Genomic DNA, 13789 nt, shown 5'->3' on the forward strand with positions numbered 1-13789 from the left:
CAGGGACAGGGACAACCCTGGGGAATGGCCTGGGGTGACAGGGACAGGGACAACACTGGGGAATGGCCTGGGGTGACAGGGACAGTGACACCCCTGGGGAATGGCCTGGGGTGACAGGGACAGGGACAACCCTGGGGAATGGCCTGGGGTGACAGGGACAGGGACAACCCCCCAAACCCCTCCCAAGCATCCCCCAGGGCGAGAGGCACAGAGACCCCTCGAGGATCCACTGGGCACCGGACAAAGTAAAGTTTTTTCTTGTCAGAAATCAAATTTAACCCTACAAAAAATGCCTTGAATTTGCTCTTCCCTGTAGACAATTGTGATGGAAATGCAAACAAATCCCAAACATTAATAAACTGGCAGTAAAAGCAATTTTGTGGCAATTCCAATTTCCATTGGTTCCTGCACAGCTCCAGCTCAGCTGCTGGTGCATTCTGATCAGAGAAACGTGGAAATTCGGCCCAATACAGATTATGAAAAGGAAGGGAAAGCTCTGTGTAGCTGTCACAAAGGTGACAGGGACAATGAGAAAAATGATTCTCACATTTGGCAAAGCCCACCAGCCTGTGAATTGGGAGTTATTTAGGAATTTAGCTACTTGAGCTGGGCTTCTTTTGAGACTTTTAGCAGCCCAGTGTTCCTCACCTTGGAGTGAATGAACCTTGTCAGTCTCATTGGTATCATTTGCTCCCTTTCCTCCACTGATTTTAACAAACTTCTCAAGAAAGGACATAAAAATATTTTCTTTACACTGGCCACCCACAACAGCCATTTTCCTAATCAGTTCTCCCATAAGTTGCTCAGAGGAAGCTGTGTCCACATTTCCCAGAGTTCATCCAGAGAGAACCACAACCTCCTCAGAGGAGGGAACCATGCTGTTGTCAAAGTCACTTGGGGTGAGAGAACAGTGCCCTGAACTCACTGTGTCAAAATAATGTTGCAATCTGGTTAGTAAAATTGTTAGAGAGATGCTTCTGCCCCAAATAAGGTGCTAATGAGACCAAATCCAAAGGGGGTTTTATTGAACAGTAAATGTGAGGTAGAGAGAGAGATGGAAAGAAGGAGAAAAGGGAGGAGAGCAAGGGAGTGACAGGGACAGAGACCTCCCCTGGGGCAGGGCAAGTGTGACATTGTCCCCTGTGTGTGTGGCCTTCCCGGGGTGGGGGTTTTACACCTGAGCCAGTTTGGGTAAGGGGGGTGGTGTTCACCCCCTGAGCAGGGATTCCCCCACTGTTTCAGGCTGCAGTGTAAGATGGAACCAAATGCATGTTTTCAATGCCCATCTTCATCAACTGCTATAAACAGGTGGGGCAGTGTTCTTGATCTCTCAAGAGACTCAGCCCTGATAACGCCCTCCAGGGGAGAGATCTTCTGTGAATGGGCCATTGAGTGTCACTGCAGGATTGATAAAATTCCATCATCCCATTGTGGGATGCTCCGCCCAGGGGGAGGATCCAAGCATTCCTACCTGCATATAAGCTGAGCCTTGCAACACCAGGAGCAGCTGGCCTACTGGATTCCCAGAGGACAAGAGCTCCAGAATCACCACTGGACCTTCAGAGGAAGACCAGACCCTTCTACAGGATCACTGCTTGGACAGAATCACGTTCATCACTCCAACAGGACTGCAGCCACCATTTAATGGGACTGCTGCCACCACCCTGAGCAGCAACAGGGTGTCAGGTTATATCCTGACTCTGTCAGTTTAGGGCAGTGTTTCTGTATCATTGCCTTGATCTTCATTTTCTTATTAAATTGCAATCCTGGTTTAGACCCTCCCCAGGTTTGCCTTCAAACAAGTACAAAATTCAATGTACCTTTCCCTTGTTTTCTTCCCAAAACAGGATTTTCCATCCCGTAAACTTGGCCAGATGGAGAAGGAGGCGGTGAGGAAGAAGAAGGTGCCCCGGGACACCCAGGCAGGTGAGGAGGAAGTCAGTGCCCCTTTCCCCCTCTCTCCTGCTCCATCTCCCAGCCCAGCACAGCCCCCGGCTGCAGGACAACCCTGCTGCCAACCCCGTCCTGCTGGGGATGCACTGGGGGAATCTCCTTCCCCTTCCCTCTGGCACGGAGGCAAATCCCATCCTCTCCTTGGCCATCCTCCCCCAGAAAAGGAGCTGAGGATGGAGACCAGGGAGGGCAAATCCCTGTGGCAGAACCTCATGGAAGAGGCCATTTTGAATGGCTCCATGGTGCAGAATTCACACAGGGAGGACATGTCCCAGAGATCCCACAGGAGGGGATGCTGTAAACCCAGCCCAGGGTGCTCTGAGGAGGAAAGACCCACCCTGAGCCAGGAAGGTGGACAGAGCTTCAGCCAGAGCTCAGAGCTGATGGTCCATGGGCAGCTTCACAATGGGGAGAAGCCCCACAAGTGCTTGGAGTGTGGGAAGAGCTTCAGGCAGAGCAGCACCCTGATCAGCCACCAGATGATCCACACTGGGGAATGGCCCTATGCGTGGGGAGTGTGGGAAGGGCTTCAGCTGCAGCTCTGCCCTCATCATCCACCAAGGCATCCACACTGGGGAGAGGCCCTACGAGTGTCCTGAGTGTCAGAAGAGGTTTCACACCAGCTTCCAGCTCCTCCAACACCAGTGGACTCACTCAGAGGAGAGGCCCTTCCTCTGCCCAGACTGCGGAAAGGGCTTCAAGCACAACTCCACGCTCATCCCCCACCGGTGCATCCACACTGGGGAGAGGCCCTACGAGTGTCCCCAGTGTGGGAAGAGCTTCACCAGCAGCTCTCACTTGACAAAACACCAATGGAGCCACCAGTAAGGGAAGGCCTGATATTAAATATTAGACCCCGAGTTTTCCAGGTGTGGGGGGGCCTGGCTTCTTCTGGCCCTCGCTGCTGGACCAAAGGCTGCAGCTGTGGTGTTTTCACCGCAGAGATACCTTTGGCCGGCTGGCTGCTGCAGCTGGGCACTCAGACAAATCCAGGCAAAGTAGGAACTCAGTTTACCTTTGGTGGAAAAGGTTCAAGCAGCAGTGAAGAGAAAAGGAGCAGGTTCTGTCATAGAGTCTTTAATCCAGAGTTTTATTGCAGCATGGTAGACCTCTAAATGTGGTAACAGCTCCCAGACAGACCCTGGCCACATGGTCTCGTGTCCTTTTACGTCCTGGGGACAGGGGGAGGATAAGGGCCAGATGAGGGCCAAACAGGTGGGAGGAGGGGGAGGCTCCAGGGATACAGACACTTGGACAAGCCAATGAGCCCAGACCTGAGGAGCGTCTGCCAACCACACGACACCCTGCTGGAATGTTAAGATTGATGGACAGCTTTTAGGCAGGCGGGCAAAAGGGGAGGGGGAAAGGTTTGCGCACCTGAGGGGTTTGGGATAGGTGAGACAGGAAACCACTGGAACAGCCTGCAAATGCCTCGATTGCAGGAACAGCTTCATGCACCACTCCAGCTTCACTCCCCGTGGGAGAAGCCACATTGGGAAGAGCCCTGGGGATCCATGTTCCCCATGATCCATGCTGGGAAGACACCTGTTTCTTTTCCTGCCCCTGTCAATGACCTGATGTAGGATGGAAGAACATGAGGGTCTGCCCATGGCCCTGTCATTACATTCACTCCCACCTCAGAACATTGCCAGGGGCAGGAAAGGGACTCTCTCTTTCTGTCTCCCTGAGAAGAAGGGTGTCCTTTCCTGGCAGGGGAAATTGTGGCCAGGCAGACCCAGTGAGTTGTGTTTTTGTTTTCCCTGTAAACAGTTATATTTATCCCTTCTGTTATCAATATAGTTTCTGCTCCTGTTTGTTTCCTTATCTCATTACTGTTCCCAATAAATTGTTCTTATCCCAGCCTGGGATCTTTGCCTTTTGTGCTTTCCATGGGAGGCGGGAGGGCAGCGAGGGCAGCGTGGTTTTAGCGGGAGCAGGAAATTGGGGAATCCCATTCCTGAAGCCCGGCCCGTGGAAACCGAGCATCCCAGCTGGTGCCAGCCCTGGTGGCCATGGCAGCAGCCTTGGGAGCGGGTCCCTGGCTGGGGCTGTGGGAACCTCTTCCCTCTGGTGCCCAGGGACAGGAGTGGAGGGAGCGGCTGCAGCTGAGTCGGGGCAGGCTCAGCTTGGATGTCAGGAAAAGGTTTTTGCCCAGAGGCTGCTGGAGCCCTGGCCAGGCTCCCCAGGGCAGGGTCCCAGCTCCAGGGCTCTCTGAGCTGCAGCAGCGTTTGGCCAGCGATGCCAGGCCCAGGCTGGCATTGTTGGGGTGTCCTGTGCAGGGCCAGCAGTTGGACTGGAGGATCCTGATGGGTCCCTCCCAGCTCAGCCAATTCTGTGCTTCTGGGATCCCATCAGCCTGGGGATGGGGCTGCCAGTGGTTGCCATGGCAACGAGCTCTGGCTGCAGGCCTGAGCTGGTGTCCATGGCAACCACCCCTGGCATGGGGTCTCCATGGAGCTGCCAAGGGACTGAGCATAGCAACAGGGGGCTGGTGATGGTTGCCATGGAAACTGACCATAGCAACAGGGGGCTGGTGATGGTTGCCATGGAAACTGACCATAGCAACAAGGCCTGGTGGTGGTTGCCATGGAAACTGACCCTAGCAACAGGCTCCTGGTGATGGTTGCCTGCTCAGGATCAGATTTGTCACAGGCCCTCAGAGGAGTTCCGTGGGATCTTTCCATGAGCCTCGAGGCTGTTCCAGAGCTGGAATGTCACAGGCAGGGACAGGGGGTCCATGGACACCTCCCAGGGCTTTCTGGGGATGGTAAAGAGCCCTGTGGTCAGAGGCAGTCACAGCCATTCCATGGTGACATCCCAGGGCACCTTGGGCTGCAAAGGCACCGATCTGTCACAGGCACTCACGGGGGCTCCACGGTGACATCCCAGGAGTCCCCAGGCTGCCAAAGAGCTGGGATGGCCCAGACACTCACAGGGGTTCCTGTCATGGGCACAGTGGGAGCTTCAGACAAAAGCTTTCTTTCTTTCTTTCAGAAATTCCTGCTGAGACATGAGGTAGAGAAATGTGACCCAACAGCCACCATGGATCCTCAAACCCCTGCAGGGCCCTAGACTCTTAAAATTCCTTCCAAGAGAGGACACTGGGAGCGGCTGGATCCAATCCCAGACCCAGAATTTTGCGAAGGTGTAAAAGATTGAACAGGTGGAATTCAAATTTAGCACAATTTGTCCCACAAGATTAACAATGGAATACCAGATAAATTAGTATAAATACAGCTCTGATTGTGTCTGATCATGATCGGACAGAAAGATCTTAACCAGAGTTATTTACTCCACAGTTCAGGAGCTATAACAATTATTAGAATATTGTGCTCCAGGAAGCAACAGGGCGCCTTGCTGTAGTCATTGGAGCCCATTGCAGGCAGAGCCTCCTGCTCCAGCAGGAACTGCCTTTCCTGTGCCATCAGCAGGGCAGGTCCCGCTGCAGGAAAAGCCCCAGGCCAGCCCCAGCACAGGGAAGGCCTCAGGCACAAGGGCAGAGTGCCGTGCTGGGAGCTGTGCCAGGGAGAGCCTGAGGCACCAAAGGCACCTTGGCAGCAGCAGCTGCTTGCAGGCCATGGCCAGAAGCCTCCCTTGGCAGCCCGGCCTGGTGGCCACCACTGCAGAGCTGCTGCCTCAGGGCTCCTTCCTGGCTGGCCTCTGAAAAGCCACTTCTGCTCCAGGAGCCTGACTGGGAAGCCATTGGCCCCAGCACCTCGGGGACAAGATATCAATGACAAAACTCTTCATGCCAGCAGAGCCAAGGCAGGGGCAGAGGAAAGGGCAGAGCCAGGCCCAGGGAACAGGCCTGCCATGGTGATGGCTGTGAGGGCACTGCCCCTGCAGCAGCCTGGCTGCCCTCAGCAGACATTCTGGCCAGAAGCGTTGTGAGGGCACCCAGCACAGCAGAGAACCCACACAACAGGAATTCTGTCACTGGGGAGTGCAGGGGGTTTCACTGGGTCAGGTTGCACAAAGCTCCTGATCTTGGACCATTCCTGGGATGGGTAATCCACTTCTCTGGAAAAACAGTTGCAGTTTCATGCCACTTTCATATTTGCAACATATTTCCTGTTCTAACAAATGTAAATCTTCCCTCCTTTAGCTTAGAGATATTGACCCTTGTTTTGTCACTGCAAGATTTGGGAGAAAATAACTTTGATCTCTATTTTTCCATTTTCACAGATCTTGGAGAGGAGTAAAAAATCTCCCAAGATAGGGTTTGGAGGCCTCATCATAAAACTGGCAGGGAGAGTCTGCAGGCTCTGGGGTCAGTGGGTAGAGACTGAGGACAGAAGACGGGTAGCCTGGGAGGGATGGAAGGGTGGTTTGAGAGAGGCTGGAGCTTTTCTTCCTATTGGGAATGAGCCTGAAGAAGACATAATAGCACCAAGGGCAGCTGGGGAGGCCCAGAGTGGACACCAGGAGAAAGGAATTTCCCTGGCAGGGCAGGGCTGCGGTGCAGCACGTCCCCCAGCAGGAGCCTGGAGAAGCCCAAGGCTTTGTGTGGGCAGGCAGAGGCAGGCAGGAGGCAGAGCTGTCAGCAAAGGAAGGGGCCAGCCAGGTGGGGCAGCCGGGGGATGCCCACAGCCTGCAGGGACAGAGGCGCAGGTTTGCTCAGCACCAGAGACACCTTTGCCTTGCTTGTCCCCACCTGTCATCACTTCCACCAGTGTTCTGCTCTACCTGGAACCTGGGGACAGTCCTGTCCCTCAGAAGGATCAATTTTATGCATGAGAAAGCTCACTTTGAGTTCCTGAGAAGTTCTTTGAGCATGCTGTAAGGGACTGTGTCTGATGCAAAGAGCACCAAAGCCCCAGAGGGTCATTACAGTCCTTGTGCTGTGTCTGTGCTGCTGAACTGGGCCGGGCTCCTGGCCCAGAGGCAGCTCCTGGCAAGGGCAGCAGAGCTGCAGAGAGACAGCTCTGGCCAGGAGCAGCTCCTGTGCACAGCCCAGCAGGGCTGGGGCACTGCCAGGGCCCCTCAGGGACACCAGCAGGGCACAGACAGAGCTCCCAGGGGCTCAGCACTGGCTGGGGCTGTGCCATGTCCCAGAGGGGGCTGTGTCACAGCAGCTCCTCTGTGGCTGTGTCATGGAGGCACAGAGCAGCTGTGATGTCAGCAAGGGGCTGTGTGACAGCACAGAGTGGGCTGTGTGAGGTCACAGATTGGGCTATGACATGACAGAGTTTGTTGTCTGCGGTCATTGAGGTCACTGAGCATCATAGAGGGAAATGTGTGACCTCACAGAGCAGGCTGTGACATCATGGCATGGCTGTATGACATCATAGAGCTGGCTGTGAGGTCAAAGGGTGTGCTATGACATCACAGAGTGGTAGTATGACATCACAGAGAGGGTTTTGTGATATCACTGAGGGGGTTGTGACATCACAAGCTGTCTGTGACATCATAGTGTAGTGTGTGAGGCCATAGAGCTGATCTTGCCATCATAGAGGGTGGCTCTGTGACATGAGGGAGTGGGTTGTGACATCACTGGCTGGCTGTGTAACATCATAGAGCAGGCTGTGACATCACAAAAGAGACAGTGACATCACAGGGTGACTTTGTGACATTTCAGAGTCTTCTGAAACATCATAGCACAGCTGTAGGACATCACAGGGCTACTTCACAGCGTAGGCACTGTGACATCACAGAGATGGCTGTGTGACATCACAGGGGCTGTGTGAGGTCACTGGGGAGGTCACTCTGCCCTGGGCCCCCTCACAGTTCCCCCCAGAGCACTCCAACCCTGCTCATGCACAGCGGGGTCCCCTGTCCCCCTGGGTCCCCCCGCCCCCGGCGCCACAGCCTCCCCCAGAGGATGTTCCACAAGATCGATCCCAGAGCCTGACACGGGGACGGGGGGCCGGGGCCCTGGGGGTGGCACAGGGGGACAGGGACCCCCCGGCAGTGTCCCCGTGTCCCCCAGGGCCAGAGCCTGGGCCAGGGCTCCTTCACCCTGGTACCAACAAGGCCTTGAGAGCGCTGAAAAAATCCCCAGCAAGGGAGCAGCAAAAACCAGATTGAATATTAAGGGACAGCAGCACAAAGTTCCTTGGCAAGAGTCACTCTGCTCCTGACTGGAAGCTTCAGGCACACCAAGGAAACAAAGCAACAACAAAACCAAACCAAATCCAGGCAATCAAACCAGAAATGAACTGAGAACTTGTTGTAGTGCGTTTTTATATTTTGTAATACTTTGAAGTAGTTTTGTTTTGTATTCCCATATTTTTCCCAAATGGTTTATCCCAGACTGTACCCCCCTCCCTTTACCTGTGTAATTCCTCTCCCAGGATGAGATCATCCCCAAACCCCCACCCTGGCTCTCTGTCAATCACTCAGCATCCCATCCCCCCCATCCAGAAGTTTCGGTGCAAGTCCTCGAGTGATTTGCCAGAGGCCAGGGGTCAGCCCCCCAGGCCTTGCCCCATACGCTGTCCTATATGTCCATCCCCCAGTACCCATCCCTCAGAGATACCTATTGGTTGGTAAAATGTTATCTACTTTTGGTTTCCACCTCCCTTTAAATGTGACCTTCGGACATCTCCCGGGGCTCTCGGCAGGAGGCCCCCTGAGGTGCAGGAGCTCCTTCGGGACTCCTAATAAAACCTTGGATTAACCCCTGCTAAGAGTCGGCCCTTTCTCTTCTACCGATGTCTCTGCTGTCTCTGCTGCAGCGAAGGCAACCAGCCTAAGTACCCTCAGTACCCTCGGGGCACAGAGAGTGTCTCCCTGCTGTCGGCCGTGTCGGGGCTGCCCTCCCCGGTGTCTGCCGACTCGGGACTGGCCCAGGGTTCCTGAGAGGCTCGCAGAGAGACCGAGACAAGAACTGTTCTTGTGCATGTGTGTGACACAAGGACAGTGAGGGGAAGGATAAAAGGAATACAGCCCAAAGGTTTAACAGAGCTCAAACTTAACAGGACTTAACTGTAACTGATAGCTTAAATGTCACAATTTAGGAAAAAAGAGCAGCTAACAGTATTTAACCTAACTTATAACCTATGACTTTGCAATTTAACAGAGGAATAACACTTAACAGTATTTAACTTAGCCTAACAACTTACATTAAAATAACAACTTAGCAGAAGAAAAACTCTCAGGAGCATATAACTTAGCTCATACCTCATGACTGAACATTTCGTACAGGCCTGACTGACTCAGCTATCCAAGGCACTCAAAGCCCTCAGAGAGCAGCATTTCTGCCACATTTCCCCAGCACAGGCACTCCTGTGTGCACACAGACACAAAGAGTCAGTGCAAGGCACCTGGGAGAAATTCCCCTGAGGGCAGGAAATGCTCCCTGTGCATCCTTTGGCATCTCCCCAGCGGGCCAAGGGTTGAGCCTGGAGGAGTGGGGGGATCGGCCCTGGCTCTGTCGTTGTTGGGGATCCCCGAGTGCAGCAAACGGGAGAGTTCCCGGCTGGGAGAGGCCCCACTCAGAGGGAGTCGCTGGCCCACGAGAGCTCCAAGGGCTCCTTTTGGAGCGCTGTTTGCAGGGCCCCAAGAGAGGGGCTTCAGTCCCAGCAATGGTTCATCCTGGCCACACTTGGCACCAACAGCTTTCTTTGGCAGTGTGAGAACAGGGATGTTGTGCCACTGAGGGAACAAAACCAGTTCCCAGGGCTGCTCCTACAGAAAGCAGGAGCTGGTTGGGCAGCAGCAGTGCCTGGAGCAGACAGTGTTTGTGATGAGCTGCAGAGGAGCTGAGCCCAGGGGCTGTTGGCCAAGGCTGAGCCCCAAGGAGCATTTCTCAGCTGGCAGGGCGGCCTGAGAAGGGGAGGGGGGAATGCAGCAGCACAGGGCCATGGAACCAAGGGAGCATTGTGACACTGTGGGGCCCTGTGAGACCGAGGGACCATTGTGACACTGTGGGTCCTCATGGAATAAGCAAAGCATTGTGACACTGTGAGGCCTCATGGAATCAGTGAGACCACTGTGACCCTGGGAGTCCCCAGAGAACCAAGAGAACCGTTGCGATACTGTGGGGCCTTATGAAACCTTGGGGCCACTGTGACACTGTGGAACCCAATCGAAAGAAGGGTCTATTGTGACACTGCTGGACCCCATGGAATCAAGTCACCATTATGACACTGCAGGGCCCCATGGGTCCAAGGAGCCATTGTGACACTATGGGGCACCATAAAACCAAAAGAACATGGAACAGGTTTGGCTGGTTTGGCCCCCCCGGGGGCCACCTGACTGGTCCAGCTGACCTTGGCATGTCGAAGGTCTCTTCTCATCTGCTGCTGAAGCACTCGTGTTCCGTGCTTTCCTTCCCAATAGAAAAGAACTGTCCTTCTTCACCAGGCACCCATGGCCAGAATTAGGATTTCACCTCCAAATTTCCTTATATCCAGTGATTGTTCCCATAGGAGTATTGCCAGGACAAGTCTGGCTGGAATGGTTTCACAAGGGTCACCTCCCATCTGTCCCTTAAACACTGCGGAATGCTGTGTGCTTTCCTTCCTATATAAAAGAACTATCTCGCTTTTCTAGGCATCCATGGCCAAGACTGGGTTCCACCTTCCCTAAATCCAACAACTGCTCCCAGACAAAATCTGCCATTACTGACAAGTCTGCCAGACCTTGGCCTAGTGAGGCTCTCACCTGCCTTCCAAACACTGGGACTCTCTGCTTTCCTTCCTATAGGAAAGAACTGTTCTCCTCCAGGCACCCATAAGTAGAATTTGGATTGCACCTCCAACATTCCCTATTGTGACAGACTGGAGGAGATTGTCGGCTCAAAACATTTTGTGTGTGGGGGAGGAAGGGGCAGGTCCAGCCTTGCCCTGCCCTGGAAGCCCAGCCCTGCCCTGCCCTGGAACCCCAATCCCCCCAGAGCCTCTATCCCAGCCCAGCAGTGGCTGCCAGTCCCTGGCACAGCACAGGCAATGCTCCACAGCCACCTCTGCAGGCCCCAGCCCAGCCCCTGAGGGACCAAATGAGCCCAAGCCCCACCTGGGGGAAGGGCCCAGGAAGACCAAGGGGTATTGAAGGCTGACCACAAGGCAAGCACACATCTTGACCCTGCCTCCTCTTGGAATTTCCATCTGAACCCTGCTGGAATCCAGGAGTTGGTAGCTGTGTGTGTGCTCCTCTGTATCTTTTATGTCTTTCTCTCTTTCTGTGTCTTCTTTTATTTCTGTGCTCCTGTAAATTTTGATTAACATTAAATTGAACAGGCTTAGAGTTTGTGAAGTTGAATGGGCCAAGTCAATGCTTTAAAAAGTGTTTTTGTTGGTTGAATGTTTGTCATAATTTGATATGAAAAGAATTTTAAAACGTAATATGAAACTTTTTGTGTCACTGACAATCTGTTAAACCACTGAGATACTGAACATGCCTCTGTGAAACACAAATGTTAAAGATGAAAAAACCCAGCAACCTCCTCTTTCTTTCCCAGTCAACAAAGAAGCAGCAGGCCCCGGCCCCGGCCCCCATCTGAACCAAACCAAACCAAACCAAACCAAACCAAACCAAACCAAACCAAACCAAACCAAACCAAACCAAGCAACCCTGCCATGGGCTGAGCCCCTTCCCCGCTCCCCGGGCCACGCCCCCCCCACCCCCACTGGCCCCATTCTGACCAAACCAAACCCCAACAACTCCCAAACAGGAAAACAAAAGAGGCTACAAAACCCCAACCAGAACAAAGCCAGCCACAGCCATTAAAATCTTACCATCAAGTCCCCGCCCCACAACACAACTCAAAACAAAACCCCTACAACCTACAACCATACAAAATAACCCTACAACTTAAACACAAAAAAACCTAAAACCAGCCATAAAACCAATTTTACACAACCCAACCACGACTTCCATCACACGATGCCAGCAGGTCAGGTGTTAACTCTTTCAATACTTCAATCCTCCCATGAGTAAAAGAAAAACAAAATACAAGTCTATAAAAAACCAATATAAAACTATCAAAGTAAGTAAAGAAGAAATTAAATCCTAAATAAAAAAGAATAAAAAATATGTTACTCTTAAAACTAAAATCTTCTTATAAACTATAAAGAAAAAACTCTTTTTCTTTATAACACAAAAAAAATTTTAAAAAATTCAGATTATTATCAAAGAAAAACCTCCATACTAAAATAAGTAAATGTTAAAATAACTGTAATTTCATAAAATGCTTAAACAGGGAAAAAAAAAAGTAATCCAGTATCTCCAAGAGAAGATCTCTATTCCCAGAGATAAAAATAATTTGTAAAGTAAATAATAAAAACTTTTATCTTTAAAGAATTCATCTTTAAAACAATACCTCTTAAGTCAACATGGCCCATCAACAAGCTGTGAAAAAGCTTGTAGCACAAAAACCAACTTCAGAATAACAAAGTTCCCCAGACAACTGTGATCCATGACAAAATTAAGAACCACAAATTCCTATTTTTTTCCTCTTGTAAAAAAATCGCCATGACCTTAACAAGAAAAACTTCTCTCCCTAAGTCAACTAAAAAAAGACTAATCTAGAAATAGTAATCTAACTAGAAATTTTAGATTTAGTTTCTTTACATTGTCAGAAAAAGGAAATTTGTAAAGAAAAATAAAGTGTTGTAAAGAGTTTATTTTCATTCTTACTACTTTTTTCTTTTAGTTACTTTTAATAAAATTTTCTTTAAACCCTTTTGGAATTTTAAGCCTACTTTACCTTTCTGCTGATCCTATCTCACAACAAAATAAATACATAAATACTTAATCGACACTAAAACCCACCACATTCATAAATACATTAATTAAGAAATCTCAAGATTAGAAAAAATTTAAATTAACAAACCAAAACAAGTACAATGTCATAAAAAACCCTTTCCCAAAATTTCTCTGATTTTCTAAAGTCACCAGTAAAGGCTGTTTAGTTCTTTTGATCTCCTGACAATCTCTTGTTGGTATTTCTCCAGGGAGTCCAACTGAAAGGACAAAAACAATTGTAATTCCTTTTAATTGTCTCCTTGGGAGAATTGTTTGGGGGATGGGGGTCAGGGCTTGTGTGTCCTGCTTGGCCCAGCCCAGGCAGGGCTTTCCCAGCCACATTCCACACTCCATTGCCCAGCTGGAGCCGCTGGTGCCTCTGAGTTGTGCTGCCCCAGCCCCAGGGACGCTCTCCTTGTCTGCCCATTCCCCCACGGTCTCTGGGCAGGGATGGCCTCACTGGGGGCTGCTGACATCCTCAGCAACTTGGAGGCTGCTGCTGAATTTCCCTGCTCCAGAGGCTTGTTCAGCCTTCAGCTCTTCAGTGCAGGAATTCAGTGTCCCAGGGCTCATGAACATTCAGAACACCTGAACAAGCCAAGCCTCTGGGAATCATTTGATTTCAGTTTTCAAACCTTTTGTGGTTAATTAGACAGATTTCAGTAGTGTATTCAAACTGAACGTGTTCTATTTAAAAAGACAGTGAGCAAAGATTTTAAGGTCCTGTTTAGGGGTTTTTTTCCTGATCATAAATTGATATGTGTAGTCTCCAACTGACACTGAATCCAAGTACCTCCTCATGCAGTTTGAATAGACATAAAAATCAAGACCCTTCATGGCTGACAATCAATCAGACTCTGTCCCTACCCCCACCCCACCATTTCCCCCATCCAAGCCCTGCCACTCAGAGCAGCCTTGTGCAAATCTGAGCTCCCTCCAGCCCAGGCTGCACCTGCAGCTTTCAGCTCCTTGGCTCCAATTCCCACCTGCTTTCCTTGCAGAAGGAGCTGCCCAAGACACAGAAGGATGTTCATTTATTGCCAGCCAGCAAAGTCAAGGGAAGGCACAGCTCCATCAAATGCCATAGTCATTCCTCTGCTGGATATTAAATCCACTTTGCACAGCAGACAGCCTCAGAGCAATGGAA

General features: G+C 51.2%; 1 pseudogene; it reads left to right on the forward strand.

The window, feature by feature from the left end:
• The first annotated feature begins 1874 nt into the window (after positions 1 to 1874).
• The window catches only part of LOC129047051 (zinc finger protein 135-like), a 208199-nt pseudogene continuing 196284 nt past the window's right edge, over positions 1875 to 13789 (forward strand).

Source organism: Molothrus ater, chromosome 34, assembly GCF_012460135.2.
Source record: "Molothrus ater isolate BHLD 08-10-18 breed brown headed cowbird chromosome 34, BPBGC_Mater_1.1, whole genome shotgun sequence".
Lineage (NCBI taxonomy): Eukaryota > Metazoa > Chordata > Aves > Passeriformes > Icteridae > Molothrus > Molothrus ater.